Consider the following 12585-nt stretch of genomic DNA (forward strand, 5'->3'; position numbering starts at 1 on the left):
AGCCCATTTTATTATGGAAACCACCTATTAATTAAAGCATGAATTAAAATGCAAAAAAGAGTCTCCTCTGAATTTGTTACATAAATAATAAAAAATACAATAAATAAAAAAATATAAGAAAAATAATTAATTTAAATTAAAAACTAATTCAGTCTGGTTATATCGGGCTACAAACACATTGAAGTCAGATTGTCCATCTTTGCAATGTTCATTAGTGCCTGCGCAAATGGGTTTGTTGTTACAGAACAGCCGGATAAAGCACATTTTCTGTCACTTAATTTTCCCTTTACTATCTTATCATGTTTCATCCTTTACATAAGCAGCCACACCCTGTATGTTCCCTTTGTTAACAACAAAAAAACTTGTGCTTCGGTTTAGTTGGGATCTTTTCCCCCCATCTACACCATATTTAGAATACAGCCGTGAAGTTAAGTTCTCTCCAACTCTTCAAAGAAACTCTCCCCACACACACACACACACTACTACTCATTTTATGTGGGACAGGTAAACACACTGTAGTGCAGTGAGTAAATCTTGACAAAAATGTCAAGAAACCCAAATGAATTCCATCATCTTAACCATGCAATCAAAGCAAGAAGCTGTTGCTGTTCAAAGGGTTTCACTGAAAACAATCAGATGCAGCTCCTGAGCTGATCTGCATAATTGTGGGAATAAAGAGCACCAACAGTCAAAGCAGCAGTAATTCACACAGGCCACATAGTGTGGGAGGTGTAGGCGGTTCCTGGTGGTCTTGCTGCATTTGGTGTGTTTCTACCCTGAGTGGGATAAAGAGGGTGGGGGTAGTTTTGGGGGTGGGGGAAGGGACAGGAAGAAGAGAGAAGGTCAAAGAGGGCAGGGGGAAAGAGAGAAGGAGACAGAGCAGGAGGAGAAGCTGAACCAAAAGAAGTGGGTAGAGTTCCCTGCTTCAAAATGGCCCACAAGGCGAGTCAGACTGAAATAGGTCAGTGTAGATTTCTGAACAAACACAGAGAGATATCCATCTAGGAATTGCAAAATGTTATCGCTGTAGAGCTCAAAGATCTTTATGCTGCCTGTGACACAGATTACCACAGTGTTAAAAAGATAAGTGGGAAAATGGTCTTCTGCACGCCATCTTCCAGGACAGGGACTACTTTGTCTCATCCTGGAGCTCACAATATCCACACAACACATTCATTTCCCAAATGTATACCTACACATGCTTCCACTGAAGCAAATCATGCAAAAAAAATTAAAAAGAGAGTAAAAAGAATACACCAAACTAATTCTCAGGGCTCTGTTCTCTGGGCCCACTGGTCCAAACTAAACATGAAGAAGCAGCAATTAGTTACAGCGCTTCACTTTGCTGGAACAAGCCTTCAGAAGACGTAAGCCTGGCTCCATCTTCAAAACTGTTTAAAAGTCTTCTGTTCTCCACGGCGCTTGGCTAAAGCTCAAATACACTCATTATCCACCTTGTGTGTAGCCTACATGCTGAAGTCTTTTATTTTATTTCTCTTTTTAATATCATTTTACTATGTCTTTTTGACATATTTGTTATTTGTCTTACTCATTATCTTACACACATTTAACAGCTTTTTGTGTATTAAATGGATTGTATCATCGGCACCAGGGTAACCTTACCATCTATCTACCCAGCCTAGACTTATATAATCAAAGCATACTGACTTAAGTGTCAGTACACCCAACAATACACTGATTACAGAAAAGCAGATTGTATTGATGGCTAAAACAGGAGGAGGTTGGTCCAACATATTCAGAGTTACTTGTGAACAGGTTTTTTCTCTTTTTTTAGACAAGCGTTTCCAGGATGCTAAATAGCCAGGCCTCATCAGGGCTTGGAGTTATTAAGAGAAACTGGGTGCTGTGGGGGTCAAATCCATGGCCTTGGTTTTAAGGTATGCTAAGGAACAGCATTAGCTGGATAACAGAAATGCTAATGTGTTTGCTGGACGCTTTAGACACTTTAATTATTAGTCTGACAGATGAATTAATTTCACTAGTCAATGTTGTTCGGTGCTGTCAGTGGATTATTGGTTTCACTAGCTGGGTTGAACACTGGTTTATAGATCCGATGTACAGCTGTGTAATAATTAAAGACACTGGCCATTAAAATTATTGACCAAGACTGTTGTTAGCATACTGTGATTTCCCCAGAGAGTATTGGTCAAACACCATCTGATCAGTGTCACAGTTCATAGACACCTGAATGTCCCACACTGACTGGTTTATCGCTCACATTTACTCTGTAAACACTGAAACTTTTAAAGAAGCCTGCAGTACAAGAACAGATTTACAGGAAATACACAGCATGCCACTTTTTTGTTTTAATCTAAACATATGGTAAACCTATGTAACCTTTCAGCTAATATAAAGTTAACGGATGTATTTACCAAGTGTGATCCTGCTCGAAGAGGATCACCCAGCCTAACTGATGCCATCATGTAACACTCATCTTATCATATGACAGCAAACAAACAACAGTTCAACCTGGGTGGTTAACACAACTGTGCAGAAAATTTCAACAAGCTGCAACAGGGAGTCTCTGTGACAATTTGTGATTTACATGATTTATAGATTTGAACCTAAAAGCTTTGTAGAAAAAATGAATTCCCTTGGGAGCCAAATGAGTCTGATCGAAGGCTACAAACCACAAATCAGTCACCATCTTGAAGGACAAGTAATGGTCATTTGAATCAGTCATTCATAACAGTTTGATGATAAAACCTCTTCAACGAGAATGGCCGTAGTTTTCATTATCATGGATCCTGTGTGACCTCTACACACACACACAAACAGAGACACGAACATGTAAAGGCATATTTGCACAAATTGGTACAAAGTGGTTGTAGCAAGATTATCTCCATCCATCTCATTCACTCACTGAGGCTACGTTTACACGGAAACGATCTGAACAGAAAACGCAAAAGTGGCGTTGCGTTCTCACTTTTTATTTCGCGTTTAGACGAGCGTTTTTGGGGAGGAAATCCGCGTGCATACGGTGACGCAAAACTTTAATTCGATGTTGTATGCACGCCAGGCGCGTAGGTGGCAGTGTGCCACGCAACACACAACACCACCAAGTCCGCACGCCTGTGTACAACCAGAATTTCCCTCTTCCTCTTCTTCTTGATTTTCGGCAGGCTGTACGCCGGCCATCGTAATGCTGCCCTCCGTGCCCTCCACAGGTCATTGCAATTGGAGCAGACTTTTGTGTTTTCACCCATTACATGGTGGAGTGTTTTTAATATTTCCACTCTTCTCTTATCTCCACAGGGCCTTAGGCTACCTCTACTAGGTGTTCATTTTAAAATGCTGCTATTTTGCAAAGTTTTCATCTCCCACTTCCTATTCTGCCAATTTCAACCCTTGAAAACGGAGAGTTTATGAATCACTGCTAGCCCTTATTTAGATTTAAATGGGGCTGCAGGCCTTCAGTGAAGCCTTTGGACGTATATAACCACCGTTGCTCCCTGATCTGGCTACCAGTGGTGAAAATAACACGGGATAATGAAATAAAACTGTTACTGACCTTGGTGTCTTTGCTACCAGCCTCAACTGTCTTTTGCTATTTACAGCTTGCGCATGTCGATCGAGTGATACGGCACTGAAACGCTTGTCTAGACAGAGATAGTTTTTGTTTGAACACACTGTTTTAAGATGAAAACGTAGTAATCTCAATCTCACTCACTCACTCACTCACTGACTGCTGTCCTGTGGTGTACATCACAGCAGTTAGTGTGCACACCAGGTCAAACTGACACACTTAATGTTTAACTGAAGCTGTTTGTTTGTGTGCGTGTGACTATGTTTGTGGATAGTGTCTGCAGTGGTCAAAGCAGATGGGGGCAGGCCAGCAGGTTTCCAGACAGGCAGTCAGTGTTTGGACTGTGGTCTGCTGCAGCTGGACATCTGCTGGGGAGAAGAAAAAAAAGAAGTTACACAAACAACAACTAGATTTACAGTAGACCAAGGTGAAATAAACACAACAAAAAAGATTCTGATGGTTTGGACTGTGCTTGCTCAGTTCGAATACAGCCAGCAGTACGACCGCCATGCAAAGTATTTGAGCAACCGTGTGAAACCCAATGCTGAACAACTATTTAGATGTGGAGCTGAGGTGGAAAACACAAGCCTCTTAGTTTAGTCTGAGTTGGTTTTCCAATTTGAGGACAGCTTACAGGACATGTTGGCTTACCAAGTTGGTCTAACCAGCATGTTAAGTGTTTTTGAGAAGTGAGCTAAAGGTTAATACAGCATACTGGTGTTTTTTTTCATGTTTTAACCTTTTATGTAGTTATGTGAATTTATAATTATTATTTTTAGACTTTATGTAGTTGCATTTGAACTTTATCATCATTAATCTAGCCTACTCTATATTCATCAACTGATAACATGTGCTTTGCATCACTATAGATCATTTTCAAAAGTATATACCATGATATGTTTAGACTTGTATACTGAAAGTCAACATTACAATAGCAAGATTGACTTGTGAGTGAGAGTCTCGGTGGCCAAGGGATTCGGTGCAATAAACATCATGGCTGGTTATACTGGTTTGTAAAGTTATGTTTTTCTTCTGACGTAGTGTAGATTTATATGATAAATCTGCAGGTGTGATGCTGAAAAATCAATAAACATTTTGCAGGAGTTTCCTTGGCCTCGTCTCCACAAAATGACTATAAGCCGCTAAGCCTTATACAGTTACTCTTTAAACTGTTTACTGTGTAGTCAGCTGCACATACTTGCACCAGAATGCAAGTATGGGCGTAAGGTTGGGCATTTTGAAAACACTTTGATCTCCTCTGCTTTAACTCTGGCTACGTGAGATTAGTTAATGATGAGAGGCTGATGTTGATCATTGCAGCTTTAGAGCAGCTTCAACTGGTGCCAAAAGACAAATTCTATTTACCATACATTACTTCATTCAAACTATCTTTTGCCTATAGCTTACGTGTGTGTGTGTGGGGGGGGGGGTCTTGGGCTGGTATATATGTAGCATTATAGAAGTATGTGTGAGAGAGACTGCACTGAGTGGGGGGAGGGGAGATCAACCTTAAGAAGTCAGTGGAGAGAGACAGAGAGCAGGAGAGAGAGAGAGCAGGATAGAGAGAGAGGGAGCAGGAGAGAGAGAGAGAGAGAGAGAGAGGAATGCAGGCAGCTGGTTTGTGTCTGTCAGTGCTACACAGAGAGCCTACAGTACTAGACTACTCATACATGCATGCACACACACACACATACACTTCCACACACATACACACACACACACACACAGCACAGTGATGAAAGAACGATTTATTTGGACCAACAGAGTGTGTGTTCGGTCCGGTGGCAGGCAGCAGGAAGCTCGCAGGCTGATGTCTCAACTACTTGGACAAAAACTCTATATGTGAGTGTGTTACTGGAAAAAAAAAAAAAAAAAAAGTTAATGCATCACACAAAAAAATGTTGGATGGAATGGAAATAAAACGCGGTCATATCAAATGAGGTCAGAGTTAGGAGGGTTGTTCTGCTTTTGACACATCAGTGGATTACTCAGAATTATGAGATTAAGATAGTGGCGGTGTTTTTCATGTTTTAATTCACAAAATATTACAAGTATACAGATATTAAGATAATGGCAGGGTTTGTCATGGTTTAATGGGGTTAAAGTTTTGTTTTTAGTTTTTATTGTACCTTATTGTACCTTTTACCTTTGTCTCTGTTCTGCAATTTCTTGTTACTTATCAACCAACATGTATGGCGATATTTCTACATCTGTGGTGTTGGTCAGGCTGATTTATCAATCAGGCCCTTTGAGGCCATAAACAAAATGTTTGAAATACTATATAATATTAATACTTCAAAACAAAAGTATTAAGATGAATAAATGTATGCAATACAGAAGAGTACAACTGTGAAATGTAAACTCGTATATACACCCCATGCCAGTTATTTAGGTACTGCTAGCTGAGGCCTGAGGGTATAAAACTGTCACCCAGCCTGCAGGTCTGTGATCTGTTACTGATACTGTCAGCCAGATGGCAGAGGGGTAAACAGTTTGTGTGCTGGGTGGCAAGATCATCATGCGGGCATTCCTCACGGACAACATGTGTGGTAAGTATTCTAAATGGCAGGGAGCACTCTGCCAACGGTCTACTGTGCTGTTCTCACCAATCTCCGGAGAGACTTGTGGTTGTGAGCGGAGAGCTGCCAAACCAGAGATGCAACCAGTCAGATGTTCCTCAGTGAAAGTTTGGGAGGGATATCCAGGTCCAAACCAAACTTCTCCACTCTCCTGTGAAAGGAGTGAGCAGTTTGAGCCACTGGTTTTGTGCGCACAGTCCAGTAGAGGTCAGCCAGTAATGTCCACTGCACATCACTCTTCAAACCGTTGACCCCCTCAGCAGGGATGTGGCTACCTCCTGCAGGCTCCACTGGTTTGTTATCATATCTTAGCTCTTGTTGGTGTCCATCTCTCTCACTGTCAGTCACGATGTTACGAAGGAGGAGGTGGGGTTGCCAGTTGTCACTACCGAAGGTCTTTTTTAGTCAGGAAGTCAAGGACCTAGCTGAAGAGGAGGGTGTCAAGCCCCATAGTTCTCTCAGCTTAGACAAGATTTCACCATTAGTCAGTCTGTGGTATTTGCCTGGGGAGTGACTATACATTTATTCTGGTGAAGTGTCATTTATGCTCTTTGTGATGTAGCCTATTAGTGTCACTGTGACATGTTGCCCTCAGACATATGTCAGCCTATACACTCAAAGAAGTCATGGAGAGTTAATGTTGCCACTCAACACTGAACAGTCAGTAGACAGCTTTGGTTTGATCTGTTTGGTCCTTGTTTTCTAGGCTTGGAGCAGTGAACAAGGAAGATATGATCTGCTTTGCCAAAGGCAAGGCAGGGGAACAGCAGCAGCCCAGTGTGCATTCACTTCTAGGTAGGTATGTTAAAAGCCAGCGCTGTTGAAACTGAAAGCTGCCTCAACATGGGCATTCTCCAAACCATAGATACTATCATACAGTTCATCCATGGCGTTAGCTTTGTCTGCAAGTGGTGGAATGTAAACTATACAGCGCGAGCTGAACTCTTGAGGGAGGTAGAAGACGCCTGCTTTTGAAATGATGAACTATTGAAGACTCATCTACCTCTAGTTAGCTGATGTTAATACTGCTACATAGGAAACCATCTGGACCCCATCTTCAGTTAAATATCTAACAGAACTGTGTCTCGGCGGTAAACGCGGAATCTAGTTTTCTGAAGTTCTGGATCAAGCAATGTTATATCATTTTAGAAATCAATCCAAATGCTCAGTTTCTCTCACTTGTCTGAGGACTGAGCCTTTGCCTGAAACAAACATGAAGAGGTGTACCGGTATACATTTTCGATCCTCTGCACTAGTTTATATTGGTTTACAACCAATAAAAATTTGTAGCTGCAACATGTTTTGAAAGTAAAAAGTGATTTAGTGTTTGTTCTTTAATTACCATTAGCTAAAATGGACAAAAGCAAAATAAAAATCCACACAAAACATGTGAGCAGTCTGGGAAAAGGGTGGAAACTTATAATATTAGACTGCATTCAACTAGCAACAATACTGACGCTGTCCACTCAGATAGACTGATTGAACAGACTGAGTTAAGCAACATGTTAAATCTCTCTCTCTCTCGCTCTGTTTTCTGGACAACACACAATATTCTCTCATTTCCCCTCCCCCACAGCACACACACAGCACACAAAAGTCTTGGGGGTGATGTGCTAATTGATGCAAAATAGTGGAAGAGGTGAGGCCACAATGGCTGCCCCGCTAAGCTTTACACAGAGCTTTTTTTTCCTTCTTTTTCTTTTTTTGGCTCGTATGGTTCGGTAAAGAAAACAGAGGAGGAGGAGGAGGAAAAGAAGGAAAAAATAAAGCAAGGGAACAGAAGGAGGAGGAAGGAAAAGTAGAGAAGGAAGAGGATTAGGAGGGGGGAGGCTCCCTATGGGCTTCAGGTCAGACACACAGCTGTGGTCATCACCTTTCACTGCAGGAGACCCCCCCCTCTCTCTCTCACACACACACACACACACTGATCACACTGTGATCATCGCTCTCTGTAGGAGCTTGACCTGAGCCAGATGGTCACTGCTCCCTCTTTATGACCCCTTTTCTCTCATGTCCACACTAAGCCAGTGTTTTTCACACCTAAGAAACACTGCTTTTCTCTCCAGAGTGGATACTTTTTAAAACACTAGTCTTGCATTGCGGTGTGAACGAGGAAAACAATGCCACATCAATGATGTATCAATAACATGTCTTTACAGGGAAGTCTGTATTAAGAAGGCTAACTGCATTTACTTCAAGCTCTTTGTGATTGCTCATTTTGAGCAGTGGAGATCACACAGTGAAGGCTTGTGATTCGCTTTTCTCTAAGTTGATTCTGTAAAACAAATAAAACAAAAATTACTCTGCAGTGGAGCAGCTAAAACAGAGTAGGCAATGGTGTCCAGAATGTCATACTAGTGTGAGGCATCAAACTTCAACTTTGATGGATCTTTTAAAAACATTTGTGCAGAAACAATAACCACTACAAAGTGTACCTAATATAAATGAAATGCAGAGTAAAGTGGGTGCAAAATGTTGAAATCTATTCTCCTCCTTATGCAGATCAGCTGCCTCTCCATTTCCTCTGTGGCTCTGATGTGAATAATACAGTGCTATTTTGTCTAGGCCACTGTCTTTTAATCCTTGCTGTTTACCTGACATTAATTAACCTCTTTACTTTCTAGGACACTAAGAAAGCACCACTAAGTTTTTATCCCGTGATCTCCTAATCACAGCTGTCAGCGGATTACCTGATTAAGTGTGTAGATTACATTTCTATCTTCTATTGAACATAGATGCTTTTTCCTGCTCCTCACTGCAAACTTATCTAATGCTTTTATGAGAAGGACACATGATACATTGCATTATGTATTACACATGCATTATATAAAGAATGGACAGGGCCTAACTTTTAACAAAAGTCTGCAATAAACTAAATGTTTTTATTGCTGAAAGTAGAGAAAGTAATGATTCTTTTGATATACACATAATCAGTCTTTCAATGACACGTGGTTGAGCTGAGTTCACATATTCTTGTCATAATCATAGTATAATTTTGTTGAACCAAGCTTGATTTAGTGTTCCATGTAGCATGGCATAGTTGTATTCAGTGAACCCCACGAGTGATTTGAACATTTGGTGGTCAGATCTAAATGAACCTGTAAACATTTGCCTAGTTTATACCGAAGCTTTTCTGTGTCTCCAATGCTGATATTTTAAAGACATTTTTGTTGTTTTTCATAAGGTCAAACTTACAACCAAGGGAACTAGGATGTGTGCTTGTGTGTATCTGTGTGTTTGTGCAAAGATCATGCCAAATTATCCAGTGCCTAAAGTATTTTTTATCAAGCTTCAAAACATGTGTTTTCAATGTTCTTTAAATACACTGCACACACACACACACACACACACACACACACACACACACACACACACAAGCGCACACACACAAGCACACACGTACACACACATGTACAATACTTCCAGTGCCAGATAGTTAAAATTAAACCCCTCCCTTGTAGTCCTGGAGACAAAGTTCAGTTTTTCTTCGTTTGTGATCAGACTACATGTGATTAAAAATGAATAAACTGACGAGACTGCCTATTGGAACTATTAAGTTGGATGTTACACATGCTACACAAGTTACCTCAAGGGAACACACCACTGATGTTTGTTTGACCTAAAATATATTTTTGTTTTTGTCTGTTTATTGGAAATAATCTTTTTATTGTCTGTTTTCTAGCCTGCGGCTGCCAGAATTTCTTCCCTGCAAAAGTTGAAATGACTTGTTTATGTTTAAAGGCTGGTCTGAGGTAAAATAAGATTTTAAAAGATTACAATTATGACTAGTTGCTGCAGCCAAATTATAACAAAAAAACAAAACAGCAGAAACAACAAAAAGCAAGTGATTGCATAAATCATGAATGTTTTGAACTCATCTTTCTGTGTGCGAGCGTGAGCGTGTGTGTTACTTACTACTCACGACACTGTGGTCAATCAAACCAGACTGTGTCTCTGTGGCCTGGCTGCAACTCCATTTCACACACACACACACACACACACACACACACACACACACACACACACACACACACACACACACACACACACAAACACACACACACACACACACACACACACACACACACACACACACACAAACTGCCTCCCTAGACTTGTAAATCCAGGTTGTGTTGATTCCAGCAGTAGCAGAGCTTTTTAAGGGTTTAGACAGGGGAACACTGGCTGCTCAGGTCACGACATGGGGTTACCAAGTGGGTGAGCACATAAGTGTGGAAGAGTGAATGTGCTTTATGATTTTGATTGAACTGCACAGTAGCTTGCCACAGCCATGCAACCCCCATCTTTATTATAACGGGCTACACCAGGGTTTTCCCGCAAAGCCTTTTCTTTAAATGCTATATACCATAGGATATGTTAGGCTACATTATTTCCAACCTATTTTTGAGACTGACATTGTGTTTTCTCTGACATAGGCCACCATAATTTCCTTTCTTTTCTATACAGTTTAAGAATTATCGAAACCTATGCAAGAAAGATTCCTTTTGTATTGTAACACGGATAGTGGGAGGGGTCAAGTCATTTGTGTTTCCATGGCAAGGAATCTCATGTTTTGCCCGCAATCTTTTATGTTATTCATAAATAACAGTTTTGTTGTGTTGTGATTGTGATGATCACTGGACCTCCTCCTATGTGTGAGAAACACATACGAGACAGTACTGGTGAGAAAGTTGTTACTATGGTCACTCAACAATACAGTCATTTACTGTAATCCAATATGATGTATGGTTTGAAGATAAAGCTTGAAAACATGACATCATGTGTCTTATGAGATGACAATGGGCTGAACTTCACAACTCTGAGATGTTGGTGTGATTAAAAGTGAATATTAGATTAGCAAAGAAAAAGCACATGCAAGACCCCAGAAACTACTGCCAGCAGCTGTGATCCTTTAATGTCTCATGTTCAGTTCCAAGAAAGCAAAAAATATTAGACTCTCTTTTTCTCCCTGCATTCCCTGCCCTTTTTTCCTTTTTTCATTTTATTTTCCTGTTTTACGGCAGGCAGTAAAAGTTGGAGCCAAAACCTGCTGGACACTTTTATATAGAAAACACTAAAACTGCAAACAAGCGCTGATCACGAACATGGGTGAAAGGAGAGGAAAGGAAAGGAAAGAAAAGAAAGGGAGGGAAGGAAAGGAAAGGAAATGAAAGGAAAGGAAAGGAAAGGAAAGGAAAGGAAAGGAAAGGAAAGGAAAGGAGAAAAATGGAAAAATTCCATTCTTTAAATGCAGGAAGAAAGTGAAGTCTTGAAAGGTAATACAAACATTTCCTCCAGGTGTCCCAGCTTCTGCTGTGCTGATGACTAACAAACCCTGTGTGTATAAAGGCAGTGTTGGAACAAGCTGTGTTACTACACTCTCTGCTTTACTGGGACAATATGCTCCTAAATCCCATCAAGCTGGTTTGGGATGAACTAGATGGTGTGAAAGTAAAGCAACCTAAGATTCAACACAAGAACCGTGTGTTCAGCTGTTATGTCAAATAAATTTGATAAAATTTAGGATTTAATATTTCATGACTGTTTTTTAAATAAATATTTTTCATTACTCTGTTTACAATTTAGGCTCAGGGTGTCTGCTCTGCCCACTTACTGTACCAAAAAGCATGTTTTTAGAATACATATTTTGGTGTCACTCTTTCCATGTGGAAAACTAGGCTATGTATCACACTAAAATACTGAAGAGTTACATCAGATCAGTCAGTCAAACAATCTGATGGGTCCTCCAGTTACTTCGTTAGACTGTTTCTCAGTGATTGGGTCATTGAGCCTCCAGGCAATCAGGTCTGATGAGAAGTTCATGTAGTCCTGTCATAATGCAGTTTTATCTAATTGGACCTCATGACAAAGCATGCGTGACAGCTTTTGAAATGCAACTGGACGCTATCAATCCACTGAGTGTGTGTATGCATGCTGGAGTGACTTGAAGAAACGTACCTTCAAGATCCTGATGCTCCACATCTGAGTAGCAACGTGAGTCCAAACAGGACATGTTTGTCTGAAGTCAATGCATCTCTGAAGGGAGAGACCCCTGCTGTTCCAGCACCAGCTGATGAACCTGCTGTCCTACATATTCACACAAACATTCATTAGCCTACTTCACCCTGTTATAATGACAGTTTTCACAGGAGTAGTTTTAGGCACTTAATTGCCTTTTAAGTAGGGGTGCTTTCAAAAATAATGGAATAGTTGTTTTCATTGATCAACACACTATGCAGCTACATTGCACAGCTCTCAAGGTATCCCCAACTGTCCATAGATCAAGGTTATTCAACAGTTCCTCACAGGTCATCTGTGGTTAACACAATGTCAGTAAGGTAGCCAGGAGCCTACCTCTGCTCCTCATGTTACTCCAGACTGACTCCATGATGTCTGAGAGCAGGGCCCCGTAGATTGGAAGCCAGGTAGCCTAATCATACCATTGCTAACTTCTCCTTC

General features: G+C 40.7%; 1 long non-coding RNA gene across 1 annotated transcript; it reads right to left on the minus strand.

Annotated features, from left to right (window-relative positions):
- Positions 1–3690: 3690 nt before the first annotated feature.
- Positions 3691–12579, minus strand: LOC146964837 (uncharacterized). The gene is made up of 3 exons (XR_015034570.1): positions 12481–12579; positions 12085–12205; positions 3691–3912 (listed from the first exon to the last, which is right to left on the minus strand). It is a non-coding gene; the product is annotated as an uncharacterized LOC146964837 (long non-coding RNA).
- Positions 12580–12585: the final 6 nt, after the last annotated feature.

Source organism: Trachurus japonicus, chromosome 21 (assembly GCF_045865225.1).
Source record: "Trachurus japonicus isolate A0001 chromosome 21, Traja_1.0".
NCBI lineage: Eukaryota > Metazoa > Chordata > Actinopteri > Carangiformes > Carangidae > Trachurus > Trachurus japonicus.